Here is a 27,405-nt window from a genome sequence, read left to right as displayed (position 1 = left end):
ATGTTCTGTTCAATTTTCAGCGCGAGAAACCAGTTTTTTATGATTATCTAATATATTGTTCTTGCCTTTTGATTTTTTTATACCTTTCATGAACATGAAGTGGTATATTAACTTTGGTCCTATGTTTGTAACGTTGAGAAATATAGAAGATAGACTCACCATTAAGTATACCGAATTGATCAGGGCGACGAACTGAGTTGATATAGCCATGTCCGTCTGTCCGTCCGTCCGTCTGTCTGTTTGAACGCAAACTAGTCCGTAAAATTTAAAGATATCAAAGATATCTCAATGCAAATTGGCACAAGAATGTATTTTTGTATTATATTAGATATTTGTCGGATCCGGTATGATCCGAAACCTATAACATATATCTAATATACAACCGATCGTTCAGATAACACGATTTTGGTCATTCCTGCAGCAATTTAAAAAGTATGAACGTGAAACTCGGTGATATATATTCTAATATATCATAGAATATATCCTGAAAAAAGCGCTTTGATCGGAGCTATATATAGTTATATCCCATAGAACCCATCGTGCAGATAGAAAGATTTTTGGCCATTTCTCCCTTAATTTAGAAAGTATAAACGCGAAACTCGGTGATATATATTTTAATATATCATAGAAGATTTTCTGAAAAAAATTACTTTGATCGGAGCTATATATAGTATATATCCCATACAACCGATCGTTCAGATAGAAAGATTTTTGGTAATTTCTCCCATAATTTCCAATATAAAAACGTTGAACTTATTCTAATATATCATAGAAGATTTCATGAAAAAATCATTTCGATCGGAGCTATATATAATATATATCCCATACAACCGATCGTTCAGTTAGAAAGATTTTTGCCCATTTCTCCCTTAGTTTCCAATATAAAAACGTTGAACTTATTCTAATATATCATAGAAGATTTCCTGTAAAAGTCATTTCGATCGGAGCTATATATAATATATATCCCATACAACCGATCGTTCAGATAAGGAGGTTTTTTGCCATTTTTTATTTTATATTTATCTTAAAAATCGTTTAGGTATGTACATCTTTTCACTATATATTTCTTATCTTATACATTCGATTATTTGCAGATTACGAACGGGATAAGATTATTGTTCAGCCCATTCATGAAAGGTATGAAGTCTTCGGCACAGCCGAAGACAGTCCCGTCCTTACTTGTTTTTCTTTATTGTTTTCATTTGTCAGGTGGCAAACGATCAGCGCCTGATGGCGGCGCGTGTTAATTGCAATTGCTATTGCAATTTATTCTCAACATCGTCAACAACAATAACAACCAAATTTGTTTGACTACGGTAATAACAGCAACAAAAACTCGAAGGCGCAATGTAGTTCTACGTAAGTATAAACACTGATTTTTTTTTTGGCGAAAAACGCTTAAGCCAAATTTGGTTAAAGCTATTAATTTTTGTTTTTTTAACGGTCTGTGCATGTGTTGTGTTTATGTACTTTTTACATAAGTGTGCTTCGCTGAATTTTAGTTGATACGTGATATGTACCTTAACCTGGGTCGATTTGTATGGACGAAAGTTAACCGATATCGCGCCATCGATTTTACGATAGGATTTGGGCTCAGGAAAACAAGTTCCACCACGCATACACAAACAATTAATTTTCGAGGCTGCGAAAAAAAAAATGGGTCAATTTTTCGACCAAAACACTCCCCAAAACCCAAAAAATATTTTTTTTTTTTTGCAAAAAACTGTTGTAAAAACGTTGTTGCTTTACTTTTGTTATCAAATAGATAATATTCCCTGATCTTGAGCCAACTCTCTGAGAGCAATTGCTTACTGAACGTCATAAGCGACCTCGCCGTTGAAAAGAAGGATTGGGCGGAAAGATGGAGGATTTTTTGTACTAATTAAAAGGAACAATGTCGAAAGATAATACCAGCAAGTCCAGCGAATGACGGAAGTTTTCAAGAGCACGTCGAATTCTCGCAACAAATAAGTATATGCTCAACTTGGTAGCCACCGTACAGAGCATGTTTAATTAATTTGATGAGAATACTGGAGGAGACCCACAAAGGACTGAAGAATCGATACTTGCCATGTATTTGTCGAATGCTATAAGCTTTACTTGTATCACAGTGCTCACATTCATTGCACCAATTCGTGTGTGTATCGGCTGCCAAAATATGACGGGCCAAGTAGAGAGTGGGCACTGACGATATGCTTGCCCTTGTACGCGGTGTGATCAATTGTATCTCATATTCCTTGTAAAGGACATGGGCTGCTCGCTTGGATCATCTTTTACTGCTTGAACATGCTTTTTTGTTGTGTCAAGAAAGTCTTTGTGCCACATTTTTTTTCGTAATAATTTAAACAAATGCAGAATATATCAAGCTTTAAACTTAAGTAGGTATTTATGATTCTGATGATCCCATTATGGTGATAATCATACTTGGACATCCGTTAATAACTTTCGGCTGTTATTAACGATAAAGATGCAGGGGTGCCTACCAAAAATTGAAAGCCAAAAGACGTGCACTTATGTGAACACTAAGATATCCGATGGCAGCAACAGACTTTTTTGCAGATACATTTTGAATGGCTCTTTGCTAAAATACGGGTTTCGTCAAAGGCTATTTCCTTTCTAAATGAATACACGTTACTGTGTTGGTGGTATTTAGCTCAGACGTACACACACTTACCACACACACTCAGTGAATGGGAACTTTAACCAACGGGAAGGCAAAGGACCTATGGTCAGTGTCCGGCTACCGATGAAATCGGCGAAGGAACACTGGTGAACGGTGTATCGGTTAACGGGCACCTTACAGTCGCCGGTAGAATCGGTGGACGGTCACTTGGTTTGAAGTGTCCTATAGATCTGTAAAGGCGGTAGGGGGTTTTACGATGGTTGGACAGGTGGTTAATGAAGTTGATGTATTGGGATGTGATGGCCACACGCGATGAAGAGGTGAATCGATTGCCAAGCAACCCGTGGTTGATGGAATGGATGCCAGGTGAGTCGCGGTTTACGAGTCGGTGGAAATTATTTGTACGTCGGCGAGGGGCAGATGACGAATCGGTAGATTGGTGGATCGATTTCCGAGCACCTAAAGGTCGGTGAAATCGATGTCTGGAAAGCTCAGGTGCCGGACTGGTGGACCAATATCTTAACCATCGGTTGGTTGGTGAAGTCGATGGACAAGGGGTTGCAGGTGGCGGGTTGGTGGAAATATACCTTTACTTACTTAATTGGCGCTTAACCGTCTAAACGGTTATGGCCGTTCAACAAGGCGCGCCAGTCGCTCCTTCGCTCCGCCAACCGGCGCCAATTGGTCACACCAAGGGAGTTTAAATCGTATTCCACCTGGTCCTTCCAACGGAGTGGGGGCCACCCTCTACCTCTGCTTCCATAGGCGGGTTCCGATAGAAACACTTTCTTGGCCGGAGCATCATCTTTCACTCGCATAACATGGCCTAGCCAGCGCAGCCGCTGTGTTTTAATTCCCTGGACTATGTTGATGTCTGCGTATAGCTCGTACAGCTCATCATTAAATCTTCTTCGGTACTCGCCATCGCCAACGCGTAGAGGTCCATAAATCTCTCGAAGAACTTTTCTCTCGAACACTCCCAAAGCCGCTTCATCTGCTGTTGTCATGGTCCATGCTTCTGCCCCATATAGCAGGACGGGTACGATAAGTGACTTGTAGAGTATGATTTTCGTTCGCCGAGAGAGGACTTTACTTTTCAATTGCCTACCTAGTCCAAAGTAGCATTTATTGGCAAGACTGATTCTTCTCTGGATTTCAGTTCTGATGTTGTTGCTAGTGTTGATGCTGGTTCCCAAATAAACGAAGTCTTTTACTATTTCGAAATTATGGCTGCCAACAGTAGCGTGGTTGCCAAGGCGCATATGCGCTGACTCTTTGCTCGATGAAAGCAGGTACTTCGTTTTGTCCTCATTCACCATCAAACCCATCTTTACCGCTTCTTTTTCCAGTTTGGAGTAAGCAGAACTAACAGCGCGGGTGTTTAGGCCGATGATATCAATGTCATCAGCATATGCCAGTAATTGCACGCTTTTATAGTATATTGTTCCAGTGCGGTTAAGTTCTGCAGCTAGTATAATTTTCTCCAGCATCAAATTAAAGAAATCGCACGATAGGGGGTCACCCTGTCTGAAACCTCGTTTAGTTTCGAACGGCTCGGAGAGGTCCTTCCCAATTATGACTGAGCTGATGATGTTGCTCAACGTCATTTTGCAGAGCCGTATAAGTTTTGCGGGGAAACCAAATTCAGACATAGCGGCATATAGGCAGCTCCTTTTCGTGCTGTCGAAGGCGGCTTTAAAGTCGACGAAGAGGTGATATGTGTCGATTCTCTTTTCACGGGTTTTTTTCCAAGATTTGGCGCATTGCGAAAATCTGGTCGATGGTAGATTTACCAGGTCTGAAGCCGCACTGATAAGGTCCAATCAGCCGGTTTACGGTGGGCTTCAATCTTTCGCACAATACACTTGAAAGGACCTTATATGCGATATTAAGAAGGCTGATTCCACGATAGTTGGTGCATTTTGCAGTATCCCCCTTCTTGTGGACTGGGCAAATAACACTTAGATTCCAATGTTGGGCATGCTTTCGTCCGCCCATATTTTGCTAAGAAGCTGCTGCATGCGCCTTACCAACTCCTCGCCGCCGAACTTGAATAGCTCCGCAGGCAATCCATCAGCGCCCACGGCCTTGCTGTTTTTCAATTTGCTATTCTAACTTCGTCATAATCGGGCGGGGGGACATATATTCCATCATCATCGATTGCGGGATCGGGTTCTTCATCTCTGCGCGGTGAATTGCTGCCTCCATTTAGGAGAGCAGAGAAGTATTCCCTCCATAATCTAAGCATGGACGGTGGGGCCGTGTGTAGAAGCCCACGAAAGTGGGGACAGCTTCTGACCGCCATTCACCTGGGAATGGCCAGAGCGATTCTTTTGCATGCGGTTCAAGCAGCTCACTACTGCCGGGTGCTTGCAGCCAAGTATCCTCTGGGTAGCCGCTAAACACCCATTTAGCGGTGAGCTAATGTGAGAAGGCGACAACCTGGCTAGGCCACTCTGACATAATCGGTTTAAGGGCTAGCCGGGGGAGATCTCATCGGCAGCGTCTGTACACCTCTAGGTGCGGCTGCAAGCGGGCGTCTGTCTTAGAGCAAGCGGCTCGCTATATAAACGTGCCAAGTAATATTTTCACCCCCGCTGAGCGGGTTGTGCGCTGTGCTTGGGACCCGCCACGTAAAAACATACTCCAATGAAATATAACAACAAGCCTCGGAAATATACCCTGGTAATTTATTTATGGCGGTCTGCCCCGTAGGTATGGTGGTAGTTGACGCACCTCTGTCTAGCAGAAGGGAAAGGTAGAAGCTAGGCTCCTTTACGCCTCTCTCCCCTCTCCGGATACACCAAAAAGTAGTGCGAGACCGAATTCACATACTGATCAAAAGAGCAAAATGAGGGAAATACAATTGTTCATTATAAGTTAATTATAAGTCATTAGAAACGGTTTGAGAAGTGTGCGCATTCGCGGTTAAAGCCCGGTCACATAAGCAGGTTTTCATATAGATGCGTTTAACACAAGCTCAAGCATTATGAGTAGATTGCACGTATTTTTATGAAGAACGGTAGAATGAGCGACACTGGCGCCAACTGTTATGAAAAGTAGCCAACTTGCAACTTTTGTTGTAGAGAAAGCATAAGAATTAGAATTTGGTTTTTGCTTTGGCTAAGGGTGCTGGCACACTTTGCAAGTGAAATTATTTTTCCCACTAGTTTGTAACTTTTCTAACATTTTTCGCAATTAAAACCTGCAATATAAAAATGAACACGACACAAAATATGTTAGCAAGTAATTTGGTTGTGTAAGGAGAATGTTTATAACAGTGCTTCGCTAAATTTTGTATGTGAATGGGCTAGGCAAAATAAATTTCAATTGCCAAATCTGAAGTTCCTTCATATTTATGAACGCACATCTTGGTTGATTGTGGCGATGTTACTGGAATGCAAAAGCTTGTGTTATGAAAAATTTCATTGTGCCGGGGCCTTTAGGCAACTGTCGCGCGAATAAAATGCTTGCAATTTCTCTGTGCATTATCGTTCGCTTGCTGATCGCTGTCACAGTGGGGCCGTATGTTATGCTACTGGAAGCGCTACAGCGCGTTATTGGATACTACAATATCAACCTAAGCTTCGGCGAGTACCATAGCTGCAGACATTCTTAGCTCGAAGGTAAAACTTTAAACGAGGATATGCGCTGTAAATCACACCCTCAGATGTCGGAAAATTTATTGAAATGCGCATTTTTACCTCGAATAATACGAAAGCGAAATTGAAAATTTTACTTGTGATAAAAGATATTCACAATAAAAACCCTGGACCAATCCAAAATCAGTAGCTCTATTAAGGTTTTACCATTTATTTAGGCAAACATTTTTTTCAGAAAAGAAAACGTTATTAGATTTTTATTTCGCATTTCTTCACCAATGATTTTTACGATTATAGCAACTCCAGCGCTGTTAAAACCATAAAACCTTAAATAAAAAAATTCAAATGTTAAATTTTCAGAAAGTTATGTTTTTATTCACGCAACACAATTTTTATAAGACATAAAATACTAAAATGCATATTTATCGACTAATACAGTTTACAAGTTTCATTTATTATTTATAAACTAAACTAAAATAGACTAAACTAAGTGAAACACATTCTCAAACAAATTATACATATGTCTGAGTTGTTTTAATATACGTTACAAGTATGTATAAGTACTATTGAGTAAAGATACAATTTGAATATTTTGTTTTAATTTTAATGTCATTTATGAACTCATTTTAATATTACTTGCTATTTATAGTCCATCCACTCCTATCGAGATTGCCGAAACTGTCGTATTTAAAACTCTGGGGAAAAACTCTCTGAGAGGAGACATTTTTATTAGAAAAAAATTACCGAGACATTTTTCCTTTGTGTATGTAGTGTAGGACATAATGCCATAAACTAGACAGGTGCAGCCAATATTACAAAATGGAGTCGCATTTGCCAATACTCACGAGATGAGATGATTAACGATCATGAAGTTGCGGATGAGTATCTGGGATGCTTGCAATACGAAAACTCAGGATTGATGTTATCCGGCCCAAGTCACAACATTTATCTTCCTAAAGAAAGTGTTGAGGTAGGCTCATTGAGCAGCAAGAGGTGACTGGTGTAAAAATTAATTAGCGGCAGAGGTCTTACAGCAACGATGTTTCAAAAATTAAGAGCTTATAGATTCACCTGGTGCCGAAAAATACTTTGGCTTATTAGAACTTTATTTTAAACAGCTTTGGCTAACCCTCAAAACGTTTAGACTTACATGAAATACTCCCAGCCATATGATCAAATCCAGGGACGGAAAATAATAATTTTTTTTTCGGAGTCGAAAAAGTCCTGGTCACAAAATTGTCCTAGGGAAAATGTTTGAGTTCCCGTATAGCAATATCATGTCGAATCATGCATCCTTTTTATTTTTCGAATTTTTTCCCCAAAAGACCACATATAAAAGTAAAATCTGTAAACCGAGTGTAACTAGTTCTATCGGACTAAAAAAATTAAAATTCGTAAAATAATTTTTATCTTGATCCAAATATATTTAAAGTCCAAAATTAATAATTTTGCAAGGACTTATATTATAAAAGGAATAACAGTTTCAGTGATCAAATCCAATAGACATTATTCTGAATTTATCTATCTATCCACCTGCCTCTCCTCTGTCCAACCCCCTTCCTCTCTTACTTTCTCCCCCTCTGCATTTTGTAGTTCACCTTAATCTTTTTACTTGTTTGCCTTAAACTATTATCCTTACTCTTACTTTTACTCTCACTCTCCATCTCCATCTTCCTCTTGTTCTCTTTACTTTTCCGAATTCCCTCCAACTTCCTCCACTTTCATCTATTTTGCTGTTTTATCTTCTCTTTTCTTTCATGCCCCCGTTTCCAATGTGAAGATATATCGAGTTTGTTTTTTTTCCGCATATTACATTACTAAGGTATTAACAAAGTAGCAAAATAGTACCAAAAAAATTCCCTCCCTAACACTTTAAAATTCATGGCCCTATTATAATGTTAAATTTTTTAAATAAAATAATTCCTTAAATTTGGGACTCTATTTTGTCTTCTCGAAATGAAGTGTTTTGTTTTTACCACTGCTTTCAAACTGTTGGAGAATGAATTTCAATCTGTAATTTTTTTAGGCACGACAGTGAGTTCTACAATTTTTTTATCCATACGCGAATTGTTGATGATTTGAACACTGATGATTCGAGTATTTTATAATTTATACTGCCGGCTCATTTTCAGCAGAGGTAAGTTTTAAAGTCAACAGTTAAATCGAAAATCGTCAAACGCAATAGAAGCGGTTTATTTAAAATTTGTGTATAATTTTTTTTTTATTTAGCTTGCATTTACAGGAATTTTGATGTATTGTTATCTGACGAAATTTACGTATTTATTTGTAAAGGCTTGTTGTTAGTGAATTAGTTATTATTTAATGAAATTGCTTTTTTTTTTATCCAATATGCGTGTGTAGTGAAATTTTAACATGGTTTCTGCTAATAATAAAACTATTTAAATAATTTAAATATATTTGTTGATATATTAAAAATGCTTGCACATTTTGTGGCAGTTTGAGTTCATTTGTTGTTCTCTTCTGGTTGTGTTTTATTTTACCTTTTTTGCGTTTTAACTAAAAATGCTTTGTGTTTTTTTTTGTATTTGCGCTATTTATTTGTATTAATTTAATGATGAAATATTTTTCATTTTCGTTATATGCAATATTTAACTTTTGAATGTATGGGCATATCATACAAAAATATAAAAGTACCGTTAAGATTATAAGCCATAAGGCTTACGAGACTTTCATAGCTTTATATGTTGTACCTATAAACCTATTGCGTATTAGTGTTTTGTTTGATTATGATATTATTACTGTTCCTTTTTTTTCAAATTGACTGTTTATCATTCTACCATATAACATTGTTACCTTATATTTGTATGAGTAGTAGTTTTATTTGAAATGTTGCTATTACTCAACTGTAGGTATGTAGTAAGAGTACTACTTAAAAGAAAAAAAGAGACAAAAAAATTTAAACTAACTTGAGTCGTTGCAATTAGAGTGCAATTTTACGGCATTGTCATAGAGTGGAGTCATTTTTGAGTGTCGTCATTATTGAGTTGGCTCATGATTGAGTCCTTTCAAAATTGCACTCTATCACTTTATGTTTAGCATACATTCTTCATTAATATTAATCTAACTAATTTTAAAACATTTCTTGAGTTTTCTTTGTGTGTTTTTTCTTGTTTTAATTAAAATCAAAATTTGACTGACAAAAAAGTTTAAATTCTCAATAAAAAATATAGTAAACTTAAACTAATGGGACATACATTTTATATATGATTAATCAATATTTTTTGAGCTCAACTTCTTAAGCTTTTTTAAAATTACAAACGCCACATTTGCGCTTGGCTTACATTTCAATTAATTAAACCATCATTAACTTGCTTTCTGAATTAAAGTGTTTACATAAAAATTAAATCACAATTTTAAAGACTTGCTGTATTCATACAGTTTACGCAATATTTTTTGTTAACACAAAGATTTATTGATTTCGCGTCTTTAAAAAAAAAAATTTTTTTTTATAAGTTTCATTTATTGTGTGTTGATTCAATTCTAATGTTGCTAATGTCCTCTAAAAGAATCTTTCTAAGATTCAATGCGAAGTCAAAACAACACTGATTAGATTTAAACGTTTAAGATCAGTGCTGTTGGTCTATATAAATAAAAATTGGTTTTGAGATTTAAGTGGTGATACAAATATTAAAGGAAAAATATCTAAGGTCGTATATTTTTCAAATATTTTGTTCGTAATATATCTATAAAGAACATAAGAATATGCAAATTTCGTTATTTTGTGATGTGACGTTAAAAATAAGCGGCAATCTCTTAAAATACTGTCACGGATATTAGCATCACTAAGCTATACCATCACTAAGGCGATGCTAAGGCCATGCCAAGCAGTATTTACGTCAATAATCAAATCAAGTATAGACATATACAAGGCAGCCCAGAGAGATGTCACACACAGATGCATTTACTTATACACCTATGTGTACTCGAGAGACTGTAAACTATAAACATTCACATCAATAATTCAATCTTTATGTATCTACATAAACGAATAAATAATTGTGTCTACCCATATGTACCATGTACGAATACGAGAAGTTTGAGAGCTCATGGACAATACTAGTAGATTCTGAAAAAATGCGAACGAGGAAACCAAAGGGTATAAAAGGCAACAGATGTAGAGGCGCTGAAATTCAGTTTGAGTTGAGCTATCCATCAGTTATTGATTAAGCACGCGATCTGGCGGCCAATAGTAGAGTTTAATTTGAGTTATCAATCAGTTTGGTTATTAAGCCAGCGTGTAGCGAAGTATGTGTTATTGTGAAGTACTTTAATAAAGACCATTTTTCCATTATTCAGTATTGGAGTTATTTATTCAACAGTTTAGTGATTCGAACTTAATAGAGGATTGCAAATAAGAGGATTTGCAGAAAATTCGTTACAATTGGTGTCAGAAGAGGAATTGTTGAATAAATTCCGAAGATTGGGAATACAACTTGGACATGGCAAAGTTCAGTGAATTGAAGATCCAGCAACTGAAAAAGGAGTTGGAGAACCGTGGATTAAATACAACTGCCAATAAGATTGAACTTCAAGCACGGCTACGCGAGGTAATGGAGTCGCAAGGAATTGATGTGGACGAGTTTGTCTTTTTTCCTGATGGGGACGAAACAAGAACAAAAATTGAAGAGAAAAACGAAACATCGCAGACAGTTACGAGCACAGACTTGGACATGATATTGGCTGCAATAACTGCTCAAACATCGACAGTGGCATCTCAGCTGGAATCGCAGGAGACACGTTTAACATCCAAGATGGAAGAACAGAAAACGTATATGTCATCTCAACTAGAAGAACAGAAAACGTATATGTCATCACAGATGGAATCCCAAGAGACAGGAATAACATCGAAGATTGAAGCACAAGAAACGCGAATGTCAGAAATGTCGACACAGATTACATCCAAGATGGAAACGCAATTGGAAGAACAGAAGACATATATGGCATCCCAACTGGAATCGCAGGAGACACGCATAACATCAAAGATGGAAGAACAAGAGGAGCGCTTATCATTGCAGGTGGCACAAATGTCTTCACAGTTAGAAGCACAGGAAGCAAGGGTAACATCAAAGCTGGAAGCGCAGGATGCAAAAATCGCTCAATTTCAGGCAGAAGTCGATGATTTGAAGGGTCGTATGGAGCAGTTACAATTAAATCGTCCAGCAGTTTCAGCGAGTAATCCAAAGACAAAAACACCATCCTTTGACGGTTCTGTTCCTTTCCAGGTCTTTAAGCTACAGTTTGAGAAGACCGCAGCAGTGAACAACTGGAATGTGGAAGATAAAGTTGCCGCACTCTTCGTAGCATTGAAAGGACCAGCTGCCGAAATATTACAGACTATTCCAGAGTACGAACGGAACAGTTATGACGCATTGATGGCTGCTGTAGAACGGCGATACGGAAGCGAACACAGGAAACAGATATTTCAAATAGAATTGCAAAACCGCTACCAAAAAGCTAACGAGACTTTGCAGGAGTTTGCTTCTGACATTGAAAGATTGGCTCATCTTGCAAATGCGGATGCACCCGTGGAATACACGGAAAGAGTGAAGATTCAGAGCTTTATAAATGGCATACGGGACGTCGAAACGAAGCGAGCCACATACGCGAACCCAAAGCAAACATTTTCTGAAACGGTATCCCATGTATTGACTCAGGAAACGGCGTCATTATTGAGTAAACCAGCATACAAAGCTCATCGTGTGGAAGTAGAAAGGCCAGAGTGGGTAGATACAATTTTGGAAGCTCTGAAGGGATCACAACAGAAAAATGCCGGAGTTATGAAATGTTTTAAGTGCGGTAACCCAGGTCACATTGCACGTCATGGCGGAAATGAGCAAGAGCATGTCGGATGTAAAGAACGAAAGCTTGCCCCGGCTATTGAATGTCCTGTGATATCTGTGTCGGAGATTGGAAGGAAATCAAGCAGTCTTACTATCAGAGGCAATGTGAATGGTAAAGAGCGTGTACTGACTGTAGATACGGGGGCATCTCATTCCTTGATTCGATCTGATTTGGCCTACAGGAGAGTAAAGTGATTACCTGGAGCAAGGTTGCGTACGGTCACAGGCGAGTATAATCAAGTCCAAGGCGAAGTGGTATGTGAGGTATTAATTGGGAAAGTCATGGTTCTACACAAATTCGTTGTGGCGGAAATCGTTGATGAAATCATATTGGGAGTGGACTTCTTGGTTGAACATAACATCAGGATCGATATGCGGAGAAAAATTATGCGCTATAAGAACCAGGACATACCACTTAACTTTATTTTGGAAAAAGGGTTCAGCAGTAATCGGGTACTGGTGGAAAATACTCGACAAAGACCACGAAAGTCAAGGCAAAGGTTGATAGATCGAATGGGCCAAATAAATCAAAATCAAAAGTACCTGCGAGAGAAACACTGGCATTGAAAAAACCTAAACGACGCAGAAAAACGAAGCAACGAATTTCCGAGAAAGAATGCGAGGGTAGTTTCAAGCCAGAGCGCACTACTGTTGTGAAATGTGGGAACGATACTGATTATGCGAAGCCAATCCGTCAAGCGCAAGCTCTACGAAGTAGTTCATTGGCCAAACAACAGAGTGTGAAGGAACGAACCAGAGTATTGAGTGGTACGATGAAACACAGGTACCATGAGAACAATAATTCGAAAGGTTTCTTGGCGGAAGATTTGGTACTGTTATACAACCCTCACCGGCGGAAAATCCAAATTTCGGTGCAGTTGGGAAGGCCCGTACAAGGTTGTGAAGAAGATCAGTGATACCATCTACCGCATACAAAGCATTGAGAAACCACGGAGTAGAAGAGTGGTACATTTGGCGATGCTAGCAGCGTTTAGATCGAGAGATTTGTCTGATCGGGACGATCAATAATCAAATCAAGTATAGACATATATAAGGCAGCCCAGAGAGATGTCACACACAGATGCATTTACTTATACACCTATGTGTACTCGAGAGACTGTAAACTATAAACATTCACATCAATAATTCAATCTTTATGTATCTACGTAAACGAATAAATAATTGCGTCTACCCATATGTACCATGTACGAATACGAGCAGCGGAGAGTCAATGCGTAAACACATGCATATAGCTGAGAAGTTTGAGAGCTCATGGACAATACTAGTAGATTCTGGAAAAATGCGAGCGAGGAAACCAAAGGGTATAAAAGGCAACAGATGTAGAGGCGCTGAAATTCAGTTTGAGTTGAGCTATCCATCAGTTATTGATTAAGCACGCGATCTGGCGGCCAATAGTAGAGTTTAATTTGAGTTATCAATCAGTTTGGTTATTAAGCCAGCGAGTAGCGAAGTATAAGTGTTATTGTGAAGTACTTTAATAAAGGCCATTTTTCCATTATTCAATATTGGAGTTATTTATTCAACAGTTTAGTGATTCGAACTTAGCAGAGGATTGCAAATAAGAGGATTTGCAGAAAATTCGTTACAATACAAAATATTGCACATTCATATATCCGCCATAATGAAAATAATATTTGAATATGTCTATATAATAAGAACTGCAGTATAAATCATCTCTCTTTGATTAAGCATTGTAAATTAACTTGCTTTAAGCTTTGATTGTGCTTTACGACCGAGAATTGAAAAGGAAAATTTAAACTTTCCATTTTCCTTTTACGTGTTTCGATGCTATCCCGTCTTCCTTAAGTCCTCAAAATAAAATTATCAGACTCCCTAAGAAAGATGTAAAATCGTCGCAACGCGTACGGGGGGAAAAGGAAACTTTATTTTCGTCTTCTCAATTCTCCGCCGTAGATTTTGTCCAAAGCAAAGAGTATTGTGAATTTATTTATTGAAATTTCGAAGATCTAATCTAAATTTTCAATTATTTTGGCTATACTACACGTAAAACGATATGGATTTTAAGATATTAATATATTTAAAACGTTTTTAATAATTTATTAAGAGGCACAGTTTAATTTAATGTGATAAATATTGCAGGTTTAAAGCTTTCCACTTAATCAGTTGTATTTAAAAACCTCTGTTGAAATTCTTATTTTTCACTAATGCAACTTTTTTAAAATTTGTTTTACAAATATATATTATTAATATAATATTTCACCCACTAATTGACTTAAAGGTTGATGAAAAGAAAGCTGAGGGGTTTCCATGTGTTTTCTTAATCGGATCGAAAGCTGAAAGAGTAAAATAAGAATACAATTAATTTTTAGTTGAAAATATTTAAAAAATTATAAACTACATATGAACCGAAATTAATAAACCTAGTAAAATCAATGAATCAGGTTTGTTGTTTTTGAAATAATTTAGTAAAATTGACCCCATGTTATTTTAACAGAAGAGAGACTGTGTGCTTCAAATTAACAACAACTAATAATCCTATTTATTTTTCAGTTAAAGAACTGATTTTATTGGTCATTTCAACACCGCACAACTGTCTATGTTATGTCAAAGAACCAGCTTATTTTAAAGAGAAACTTCCGCTCACGGCGCCCGCCACTTTGTTCCTAACTAAGGCCATGGTGCCACATAAATCTCTTTCATATCTACAGCTTTCAGTGTTTTTCTTATGCTAACGGAAATCTGTTATTTTAACAGTTTTCATTGTTATCTTAGGGTTCTAGCTATAATTGTAAAGTTAACAGAGCTATGGCTAACATATGATTGAAACTTTTTTGTTGATTCGATTTCAACAGCTTTTTGCGATGAATACAAATTGACAGAAATTTCGAATGAATTGACCGTAATTCGGTTGGTTTTACCAACTTTTTTCTTGCGCACTGTAATCAGTGGCGGATCATGAGCTTGGCTGTGGGGGGATATGGTATCAAAAAGTTTCATAAATTTTGTTTTATTTTTATAAAAGCGGTATTCATGTATAAATTGCCATGCATCGTGAAATGCCAAAATTCTGTGCCTACTGCTATTTTCATGCTAAAGAAAAATGCAAAATGTTTCTTTTGATCTGCGTACAGCGCTTAATAATACCAAAATGTAAGCTTTCGGTTTCAAAGTATTTTCGAAAGTATGTATGTATTCTGTTTTTAAATACTTTTTGTATTTTTTATTTGGTACTTTTATCATCACTGGGTGTGTACATTTCATACTTATATAATTTTAATAAAACAATGTAATAATAACAATGTAAATAAATGATATGTTTAAAGACAAAGAGTGAAAATTTCTGAAAGTGATCACCGAAAAACGTCATAATTTATTTTTGAGCAACAAAGATATTATTTGATAGCTATCGATAATACAAACAAATGCTCGTCTCCGATTTTTCCAAAAAATACTGTATCCTTAATTATCGCCATTTGAATTTTCTTTGTCCTTTTTCTTTTAAAGTTGAATAGCAGCCGATAGGCTCCACCGATTTTGACAATTCGGTAAAAGTCTAGTTGAGGGGTCGATTGCTAATACGCTACCAAAAATATCGAGATAGGTGTCAAACGACGCGTATTGACCTCAGTATTAATAATCCGAAGGCGGAAAAAAAATTTGAACTCCTTCAAAAGATATTAAACAAAAACCGAAAAATGACCCGCGGGTCCCTCCGAAACCGTGGGTGGTATCCATAGTATTTTTGCGCAGAACCACTTTCTGCTTTGGCGGCCTTCGGCCGCGCTTATAAAAAATACCCTGGGTGGGTGCAACACCGGTTTAGAGACCAAAACTATATCCGCGCAAAAAACGTATGTTTAAAATTTTTTTATGGGTACAACAACATTACAACAACCACATGAAAATAGCCAAATTCAACTGCAAATATCTCCCGGAAGAGATAAAATTTTTCTTTTGCGTCTTCGAATTATTGTTGTTGTTGGTCAATACGCGTCTTTTGACACCTCTCTCGATATTTTTGGTAGCGTATTAGCAGTCGACCCAACAACTAGACTTTTACCGACAATTCAAACACCAATTTGCTTGTATATCAAAAATTCTTTAAGAGCACATTTTTTATTTCTGTGAAATAAATTTCTATTTTTAAAATTGTTGCAAAAACCGTGCAAAAAAATTATTCTGGAGCACATTTTTGCACGCAAGGAAAACCACATACGCAAAATTTTACTCTCTATGATATTCCGTTGAGAAAAAAATGGCCCGCAGTATTGATGTAGATATTTTCATTTCCACACCTTGGACTTGAAGATTTTCCATACAAAATTTTATTTTTCAAATACTTCAACTATTGAACATTTGAATATTTGTTTTCTTTGGATATTTCATTTTTGTCCTGTAAAGTATTTGAAAAATAAAATTTCGGGACCTTTGGGGGAGAGCGGGGGGGGGGGGGGGGGATGTCGCTGAGATCTCAATATATTTTTGGATGTGCAAAATACATGTTGCAATAAGGCGTAATGTACCAAGCGACCATAAAAGCTCATAACATTTCCATTCGTTTTACGTTCTACAAATTTTATGTAGCAAGACCGTATCTTAACGGTAAATTTAACTCATCTCTCAAAGGTAGCACTGGGCAAAGCGATCTATGTAATATCGGATTTATATAAAACGCTTTATTATGTTGCTTCGCCTGACAGATGAGTTGAATGTATGGCCACAGGTGAATTATGCTACAGAAATTTTGTGGAATGTTCTGAACTTATGACGCTGTCAAACTCTGACACAAAAATGATAATTTTCAATTTGGATTGTACAGTTGTCAGCTTTTCGCGGAACAAATTAGAGGTTGCAAACATATAGAAGAGCCTATTTGGTCGATTAGCTCTTTCCTTGCATGTACGCTACCACCTTTTACCAAAAATTCAATACGATACTGCGGTCGAAATACTCGATGCCAATAAGTATCCCCATATAGGAAAAGTACCGGTATCGAATGTTTAAAGTATCGACATGATAAGGTATCGTATCTTAATTCGTGTCTCTAGTTATGTAACACAGAAGCTTCTAATTCCATCCAAAAAATTTTACAACAGAATAAAAAACTCTCCAAATGAAAACGTCACTCGCTGAATTGAAAATTTATAGAGTTAAGAGCTTTTATTTTTAGTGCGGTGTGAAGATGTTATGAGCATCGCGACAAGACATAATTCAAACAAATTGTATGTAACATTTGAATTTAGCCGATGGCGTCCGGATGGTGTTATTCTAAAAGGGGTGACCCCTCGGCAGTGGTTTGGCAAATACTCCGAGAGTATTTCTGCCATGAGAAGCTTCTCTTTCATCTTACGTTCGGAATCGGCTCAAAAGTAATAATCGCCTAAGTGCTATCCTTTTACATGGCACGATTATTGCTTCTGAAATACATATATATATATATTCAATCCCGCCAATTTGATAAATTAACAAAGGACCACGAGGCAAATCGGAAGAAAAACTCGGCCTAAATCTTCTCCAATATATACTGCGCCTTGTATTCATTTAATAAAAGTAGATTACTGCGCTTCCTTTGGTGATACCAACTGGTGCCAGTTAGCAGAGCGAAGAAGCGACTGGTGAGCCTTATTGGACGTCCAAAACTGTTTAAACGGTTAAGAGCCGATTAGGTAATATGCGTGTGCTACTTTTACTACTATTACTACAAATGTTATAAAAGGGGTTTGAAAAATGCCACGGTAAAAGCTGCTAACTTCTACAAATGTCCAGGATCCCTAAAAATTGCAAAAAATAAAACCAAATATAAATAAATAAAATTAAGAAAAGCTGCTACATCTACATATTTTTGATACGTTTTAAAATTTCAACGTTTTCATTCAGTTGAGGGTTTTTGTTCCACTGTACAATTTTGTTGGATGTAGTAGCTTTTACCGCGGCGTGGACGATATTCTGTCCTATCTCTGCAAGCGATAATTGACAATAAAAATAAATATTTTAAAATAGTTTATGACCGAATTCCTCATATGGAAATAATTTTTGGTATAATCCCTACATATAACAAAACTGTAACAGGCCGATGTCTGTACATTGAACATATAAAAGAAAAATAGATGCCAGGGGTCATTAGTATAGCAACTGAGTCCAAACCAGCAGTTTTAAAATTTTTTTCTGTCTCTTTGTGTGTATGTTTGACCGGGCATCACTCAAAAACCACTGCATAGAATTCAATGCGACTTTCACCTTTGTGAAACTGTAGCTGTAACTAAAGGTTCAGGGTACATTTTAATCCGGTAGCTCACTAGGGTCTAGACCCCAAAATATGGACCCGGGTAACCCTAGAATGTGTTTGCACTATATGAATATCAAATGAAAGCTCCATATAAAGATTTCAAAAAAGTGTAACTATGATTTCTATACAGTTGAGGTACAGATACTGATGAAAAAGTGGATCAGGAATACCCATGGATGTATTTTCACCATATAGGTATCAAAAAAGGTATTGGTGGGGGTATTAACTTATGATATCTTATATTTCAATATCTTACTTCTTCAAAAATGTGGACCAGAGGTAACCTTATAATGTGCTTTCACAATATGAGAACACGAGAGCCCACATAAGTTGCACCCCCGTGAGCAAGAATTTTCGGACGTGGTAAATCTTCAAGAAGATCTTTGTAAGATTGTTCCATCAGCAGAAGAACTAATTTATTTTATTTATGGAAGAATTCCATGAAGAAGAGGTGGTATACAGGTCAATAAACATATTTATGGACAGAAATGGTGCTACCAGTTATCCAGTGAAATTTGTTAACCCTCTTTCTGCACCGGGACTTCCAGCTCATATCATGGTTCTGAAAGTGGGTATTCCGCAAATGTTTAGGCCAACAGCCCAAACTCTAAAACATATTGGGTCGCCCTCGCATTTGCTTTATATTTTTTAACAGAGCCAGTCGAACCGTTTATGTTAACCAGGCAAATAAACATCGCAGGAATACATAAACAGGTCGACTGGCAAGCGGGCTTAACAAATTCTGTTATTGTGTTTTTTCTTGGATTTTTAACATCAACGTGTACGGACGTATCCCACCGGCGATTCCAGAATCATCAAAAAGTAACCTACAAATATATGTATTAATTACTGTACTAAATCTTTATTTCAGATAAAGATATTTATATTCAAATTAAAATATTAATTCCAACCTTTCTTGTTTTTCCGTCCTATTTCTTGACCGGCACCATCCCTGAGTTGTAGCCTGGCCAAGACAGCTAATGTTGCTTCGAAACTCAACTCCTTCAAAGTTATGCAATGGAACCCGCCTTAAAGTTACATCACTTCAAAATAATATTATAGAAGTATACATTTTCACGGGCTGTGGAGCTGGTGAAGTAGTTTTCATACCCCGCATACCCATTATTCCAAACAACTTTCCTTTTCAATTCAAACGCGTGCAATTTCCCGTGAGCGCGTGTTTTTTTATGACGATAAATAAGTCGCAAGGACAGGCACTTCGAGCCGCTGGTATCAACCTTAGGACTAACTTTTTCATACGGACAGCTGTATGTTGCAGGACATTTTCAGACATACTTTTTACATATACGCGGTTTCTTTCTTCCCAATGAAGCGACTGTGTTTTGACTCTTTTTTCGTCTATAGTGACGAAATCTTTTTTATTGGTATTTGGTTGTTAAATTTATCTGCAAAATGATGAGACTTCGTTTGGAATTCCTCGCATACGAAGTAGCGGGCATTAGCTAGTTAAAGTAATAAAAGCGATCACTGACGCCCTTTTATTCCTTACATAAGAAATTTTCACAAATTACACTGACACACAAAAAAAAAAACGAGCCTGTAATGGGACCAACCCCATATAGATGTATGTATTTCGTGGCGCTGATTCCGAATTTTTGATCAGATTTGCCAATTCAGCTCGAGGTATTTGCAAAAAAATCATAAGTACGAAAATTACATTACGCAATAAAACGAGATAAGGGAAGTCAATAGTACATCAACAAAAATTTTACGGACTCATAATCCGGTCAAGAGTATTAAAGTAGTAGGTGGAGAAAATTTTTAGTACTATTTACCACTTACTATCTAAGTAATGTAATGTGCGGAAAATAGCCAAATTCGACATATATCCATATTAGAGCCGTTCAAATGAGAAGAGAAAATAGAAGAAATGGGAAGAAAAAGTAGAGGAAGTTGGAGGGAAGTCGGAATAGTAAAGAGAAGAAGAGGAAGATGGAGAGTGAGAGTAAGAACAAGGATAATGGTTTGAGATAAAGTAAGAGGAAAATTAAGAATAAGGATAAGATTAAGAGTAATAGTGAGAGTTATACTTGGATAGGAGCAAGGGCGGGAAGAGTAAGAGGAAAAGTGGGAAGATTTACGGATAATGAAAGGGGTACGGAAACTGAATTAGCCAATTAAGGTAAAGTAGAAATGCGGAGCGGTGATGAAATAAGAGAGGAATAGGGTTAGACGGAGGAGAGGAAGGTAGATAGAAAGATAAAGTCACACAATGTCTGTTGGGTTTCATTATACAAACATAGCAACATTCAAATTTATTGGAGCGAGTATTGTCAAATGCGACTCCACTTTTTAATATTGACTTAATCTGTCTGATTTATTGCATATTGATTACAATTATGAAAATAGAATTAAGAATTTCCCAAGGTACTTAGCTCTAGTTCAATACATAGACCACTTTTTTTTTTGTCCCGATGTTATTTGGAACAAATCTACCTTGCATTGTTATTTGTTGAATTGTCAATAAAATTTGCAGCACCAGGAAAAACTGACTAGATTTTTGATTCCATGGGCAATAAGGCAATAATTTATAACTAGGGCTTTGTATTTTGTGTAAGAGATTGAGTTCAATAAACCCTTTAATGTAGAAAACTTAACTAATTATTTCATTAACTCTCTGTGTGAAAATGGTATATCGTTGGAAATAAATTGCAAAACGATTTTTTTTGTTACCGTAGTGATTGATAGCGTTGCTCTGATATCACCTAGCAATAGAACTGAACTTTACGTAGAAAATAATCAATACCACAAAAAATATCGAAAAAATATACTTGAAAATTACTCATACTATCTTAACGCACAAAACAAACAAATAAACAAACTTAAGCAAAGCACATACTCGGGTATTTATTTGAAGTTAGGTTAGGTTAGATGGTAGCCCTGATAAGGAAAGCTCACTTGGAAAACATGAAAGTCCGTTGTGATACCACATCATATATATTATTTCTAATTGCTGTTTTTATGTACGGGTTCCTTTTTCGCTCTTATTTGGAATCCAAATCTATAAATAAAGTTTTGGTTGTAAAGATGGAGATTCGGGCTATTAGCGAGCTTTGGGCAATTTTAGTGATAGTGCTTTTGTTTAGCTATATTTTATTAAAATAATTTGTTAAAAATAAACGATTGCGAGCATACAAATACTATGTACTATGGCACTGTTGTGAATATTTGCACTGCATTACCGGCTGTTGCTATCATACGCTAGATGGCGGCGCAAGCCGTAAATTTTATTTGATAGAACAGCTGATTTCTTTTGATATTTGATAAGAGACTTTTATGTTGGTTGTGCAAGATGCGCACGGGTTCGGCTCGTACAATAAAATAACGGTGACGTAGATATAATAGCTATTTAGAGAATCGTTGGGTAGCAACGATAAATTTCCGAATCATACCGATCTCAAATTTGGATAAATCCTCTGAAGACCCAAGTAAGTTGCGACTTAAGTACTTTCGCCTAGTTCTGGCAAAAGCTGGGCAATCAAGCATAAAGTGACTTGATGACTTCACCTCATCATCCTTCTTACAGCTACAGCAGGATGGAGTTTCCAGTATATTGAGAAGTACCGCATGGATAACCATGCGGCAGTGCCCTGTCAAAACACCAATGACCATTGATAGGTGAGCCTTAGTGAACCCAATTATTTCGGCAGACCTCCTGCCATCCACTTGCAGCCAGAACGATCTTGCTACCATGCAAGGGGTGGTGTCCGCCCAATGTTTGCTGAGCTGACTCGAGGCCCAGCTATGGAGGAGCAAACCACGAAATCACTACAGCCATGTTCATCCGGTTCAGTTCTACCGATGCGAGTTAAGAGATCCGCTTGAGAGTTGCCCGGGATATCACTATGGCCCGGGACCCAGATAATCTTAATTATAAAATAGTTCGAGACAATCACAAGCGGGGTCAGGCACTCCCAGACCACTCTCGATTGCACTATAGTTGAACTCAAGGCCTTGAGTAGATGTTAAATTCCCTAACCGTAGTAGCACTGATAGTATTTCATCCACCGCATCCTTAACAGCAGCAACTTCTGCTTGGAATACACTGGAGTGATCAGCCAACTTAAACTTGCGGCTTACATTTAGCTCTTGACAAACCCAAACCACTAACATTTTGGAGGTTCTCGCCATGTGCAGTGCTTTCCACCAGACCAGCACCCCATAGAGCAGAATCGGTTTGACCACCATCTCATAATGTCAGTGTACTACTCCTGGCGAGAGTCCCCAGTTGCAGTTACTTGTAACAGACCTATACTACTGATTAGATCATTGCCTTAAAGAAAATGCATAATATTGGTAATTACTGGAATTAAGTGATCAAAACATTATCTGCATTTTAAATAAAGAAGGGACTAAACTGTGCAAAACGAGAAAATAAAAAAGTTGCTATAAGTAATTGCAGCAACATCACATTTAAATACTGCAACATAAACAATAAATAACCATTCATAGCAAACTTTAGAGTAACAAAAAACACAAACGTGATGCTTAGAATAATGTAATTTGCAAAATGAATCGTGTCTGCAAATCTCGATTTTCCATGTCCATTTGTTCGAACAACAGCGGGAGTCGGGAGTGACTGTCTGACGCCAACGCGGCCTTCTATAAAGCGTGGCAGTCGGTAACTTTCAATATTTACTTTGATGACAGTTGCGCTTTAGTTTTTCCTCTATAAATACTATTCTAACTTTACTATTTACTTTTAAGTTGTGCTAACGGTGGCTGTTTGTTTCAATGTTTGCTATTTGGTTGGACGCCTCTGCTTGTGATTAAACTTGCTTACAAGGGTTATGCAATTACTTATTAACTTGAAATAAAGTCCAATTTTTGAATAATTTCTTTCTGTTAACATTTCAATTGCAATTGTATAATTTATCAAATAATGAAGTTCGTGTTGTTAGTTTTTTAATTTTCTTTAAATTGTACTTCATTAAGGTGACCGCCGTGATCTGGTATTAGAGTGCTATTCTACCACACTGGAGACCCTGGAAAAGCAACATAAAAATAGTTAAGAAAAAAATTCTGCAAGCGCCACTTGGCATTGGTTTGGCAAGCACTTTAAAAGTATTTCTGCTGTGAAAATCTTCTTAGTGAAAATTCATATGCCATTCGGCGTCTGCACATAACATGTAGGGATCTACCACCTCCTTATCCGCCGATTTGGGGTATTATATATGGGCAAGCATAGAATTTAGGTGATACAGATGAGGGACCAAGAAAGCACAAAATCACGGGCGGTGTTCCTCTGGGTTGTGTTCTAGGGTCATAGCTTTGGAATGCGATGTATGACGGTAGCAGTCTTAGTAGCAGTGGCCAAGAAGCTGTATCTGCTCCAAGCATTATGTAATGACGACGTAGGAAGAATGGCTGGCGAAATTGGAGCTGGAGATGGAGAAATAAGATTGAAATAGTTTTGGTGAGCTCAAAGCGGACAGTGGATAAGTTAGTCCTAACCATAGGATACTATCAAATAATATATTGTAACGAATTTAGTGCAATTCCGCTTATTTGCAACCTTCTGCTAACGTTCGTATCGCTAAACTGTTGAATAAAATAACTCCAATTTTCAATAATGCAAAATGGTCTTTATTAGAAGACTTTACAATAACACTTATACTTCGCAACCAATAGCGTGCTCAAATCAAACTGATTGCCCATGCCTCAGCTGGTTCTGCTTTTATACTCTTCGGTTTCCTCGTTTGCATATTTCTAGGCGTTTCTCCTTCTAGAATTTACTACTTGTTTACCAGCTATAAACTCACCCGCTATAAACTACAGATGCACGTTTATAGCTTCTCATATGCGCGTGTATATGTGAGTGATACTTCGACCGATGATTGCATATTTTTGCGAGCATCTCAAATATATGCATGTGTTTGTGCATATCTCTCTGCTTCTTGTATGTACAGATGTGTAGACATAATGATTGATTTGTTTATGTAGATACAAGTGACTGCTTAGAGATGATAGTATGCCTTGGTGTTGCTAATATTCGTCCCAATATAATATATTATATTATAATATATAAGGGGTATTCCATCCCATTTCGATTTTTTTTCAATTAAATAAAAAAAAAAAATCGGCCCACCTCGGGATTAGTGGGAATGATTGCAGAATTGATTGAAGTTTTTTAATGGAAAAAAAAAAAATGGTAAAATTCGAAAAATCTCGAAAAACTGAAAAATTAAAAAAAACTTGTATTTTTTCCGAAAAGTACATTTAAAAACAAATTAAAAAAAAAAGATCCCAAACGGTCAATTTTTGAAAAAGTTATAGCATTTTGAAAACAAAAACGGTGTTTTTTAAAAATTCATAACTTTTTTTAAGTTGGATGAAACATTTGAAAAAATTCTGAAAAACGTCTTTCGTAAGCTAGAAAAAGAAGAAAAAATTTCAGCCAATTCTAAAGGGGTCGGGTTCAAAATTGGTCGAAATGGGATGGAATACCCCATAAATATTCAAAGCCTTTCTTCAATATTTAGGAGTGAACATTGACTCAAAACTAACTTTTAAGGAGCACTTAAGAGCGGTGGGAAAGTTTCTAGACTTCGTGTAGCCTAAATGCGAATAATACCTAACATCGGCGGCCCAGGCGATGCTAACCGTCAGTTATTATTACGCGTAACTAGCTCGATAATATTAAATGCAGCACCAGTAAGGCACGGATCTAAAAATGACCCACTAAAAAGATATACTAGCAGCCTGCCGTATTACTGCAATACGAATAGCATGTGCTTATCGGACTCCCAGTAGATCTACTGTCAAGTGAAATGGCCGATCTGTATGGCATTGGAATCGGCCGACGATCTAAAGACACCAAGAAAATCGCAAGGCCACGAACAATATTTGGGTGATAATAAGAAGAATCGAGCAAACCGCGCTGGTCCTTCATGTTAATTCGGAGTATAGCGGAATGGTAGGAGCGCAAGCACGGCAAACTTAACTACCACCTCACGCTGATATTGAGTGGGCACGGCGGTTTCCAGGAGCATCCACATAAGCGTAGGATAAAGGAGGATCCTCTCTGTCCACACTGTCCCACCGAATTTGAAAACGCAGAGCACGTAATATTTCATTGTCCTCGTTTTCACGGCGAAAGACTCTCTGTACACAGACTTTTTGGAGAGGAACCCTCCATTAGGAATATAGTTCCACTAATGTGCAGAGGCACATATTATTGGACTGCTGGACTGAAATGGTGTTTCTAGTGATGGCGCGATTGATGCATGCCGAAGGGGAGCGCAGAGGAATGCGCATGCGAAGCAGGTCCGACTAAGGCATAAGGTTAGTGAGGTAAGTGTAAGCATGAGCTTAGCCTTTGCAAGTGGTATGCTGTATGGGGGAATACAAATTGTAGGTGTAGGCGTGGTGTGTGGGATTGGTATGCTCTAGAGGGGAAACCGAAGCGCAAGTATAAGATAAGTGTAAGCATAAGCCTCGTCTTTGGAAGTAGTAGACTAGACTCATCAATATAGGCGTAGTGTGCAGAATTGGTATACTGTAGGGGGAATACAGGATGTAAGTGTAAGTGTAGTCAGACCGTAGCATAACAATGTATGTATGTGGTAAAGCAAAATCAGACAAAAAATAGAGGCAACGCAATTAATAGAAAGGAAAGCAGGGGAGCTGAAAGAATAGACTAAAAGTCAAAACCGAAGGCGAAACCTAAATGGGACGGGGTGTTATCAATTTTTTATGGAAGTGTTCACAGTTTGTTATCGATAAGTTATAGGTTTGCTATCGACGGGTTATGGGCGTGTAAACATTTCTTATCGATGGGTTGTCGGTTTTTTAAAGTTGTGCTATCGACGAGGTATATGCAAGCTATCGATTTGTATAAAAATTAGCTATGGACAACAAAGCTTATAGCTGATTTAGCGATTTTTTATCGCCGACTTATTGAAAATTTATTGATGAATTATCGAAGAGTTATCGAAAATACATCGAACAGTTATTGATATGCTATTAAAAAGTTATCGAATAGTTATCCATTTGTTATGTAAGTGTCAAAACGTTATCAATTTGTAATCGAAAAGTTATCTATTTGTTATGAGAATGTTATGTAAGAGTTAGCGATTAGCTCTTGAAAATTTATCGACGATTTGTCGAAAAGCTATCAATTTCTTATCAATTCGTTACCGGAGTGTTACCAATTGGCGTGCTATCAATTTATTTTCGAAAAGAGGTCGATTTTTTATGGCAACACTAATGAAATTCAAATCATTTTCAATCTAGTCCTTCGAGCCTTCTGCTTGGGTAGGTGGGTTCCGATAAGAACACCTTCTTGGCCGGAGCTTTTTGTTAGTACAAGATGGCTTAGCTTGCCTAGCCACTGTGTTTTAAATCGCTGGGCTATGTTGATGGCTGTATAAAGCCTGTGCAGCTCATCATTAAATCTTGTGAAACTGACAGCGATAAAATTTCAACATAATTTCACTTACCTGTCGCCCGTCGATAAGAAAACAATAAGAAGCGAATGACTCGGCGATAACAATTTGCTTTCTATAATAAATCGATATAAAACACCAACAAGCTCTTGTTAAAAAGCCCTAACCTATTAGTGCCTTGTACAGTTGCCTCTGTCCTGGGCGAGCATATCGAACTTTACGAGTACTGGATACCTTTTTCTGATTTGACAAATAATGGTTGTTTGCAATCTTTGGTGGTTATTTTACTTTTCGCTAGTTATGATTTATACTATCTAAAATACCCATCGAAAAAAGAATTGCCAAAAATGAATGCAAGTTTTGAGTCATTTTTATCTTGTACTTTGTTAGAGAATAATTGATTTTAAAAATTCTAATAATATTTTCATGCAGATATTTAAAGAATTATCAAATTTTCGAGAGCGCTTTGAAGATTGGTTTTCATGGTTCCAGTTACACAATTCACTGAAGTTTGTTCTAAATATACCAAAAAACATTTCTCTCTTGTAACTTTTAAAATTCTCCGATCATTTTCAGAGCTATTTTCGTGTTAGCAGCTACACATATCGTCGGTCCAATGCCAAAGTCATGAATGTGCACATTT

At 37.1% G+C, this 27,405-nt stretch overlaps 1 protein-coding gene across 3 annotated transcripts in view; it reads right to left on the bottom strand.

The window, feature by feature from the left end:
* Positions 1–14,081: 14,081 nt before the first annotated feature.
* The window catches only part of sano (serrano), an 821,182-nt gene continuing 807,858 nt past the window's right edge, over positions 14,082–27,405 (bottom strand). For all 3 annotated transcript variants that reach the window (XM_067773883.1, XM_067773881.1, XM_067773880.1), the window contains one exon: positions 14,082–14,401. The gene's annotated coding sequence lies outside the window, so the exon portion shown is untranslated. The remainder of the gene's footprint in view (positions 14,402–27,405) is intronic.

This window comes from Eurosta solidaginis, chromosome 3 (genome assembly GCF_040869045.1).
Source record: "Eurosta solidaginis isolate ZX-2024a chromosome 3, ASM4086904v1, whole genome shotgun sequence".
In the NCBI taxonomy this organism is placed as follows: Eukaryota; Metazoa; Arthropoda; class Insecta; order Diptera; family Tephritidae; genus Eurosta; species Eurosta solidaginis.
The sequence above is the reverse complement of the archived record's forward strand: the minus strand, read 5'-3'. Positions and strand labels throughout refer to the sequence as shown.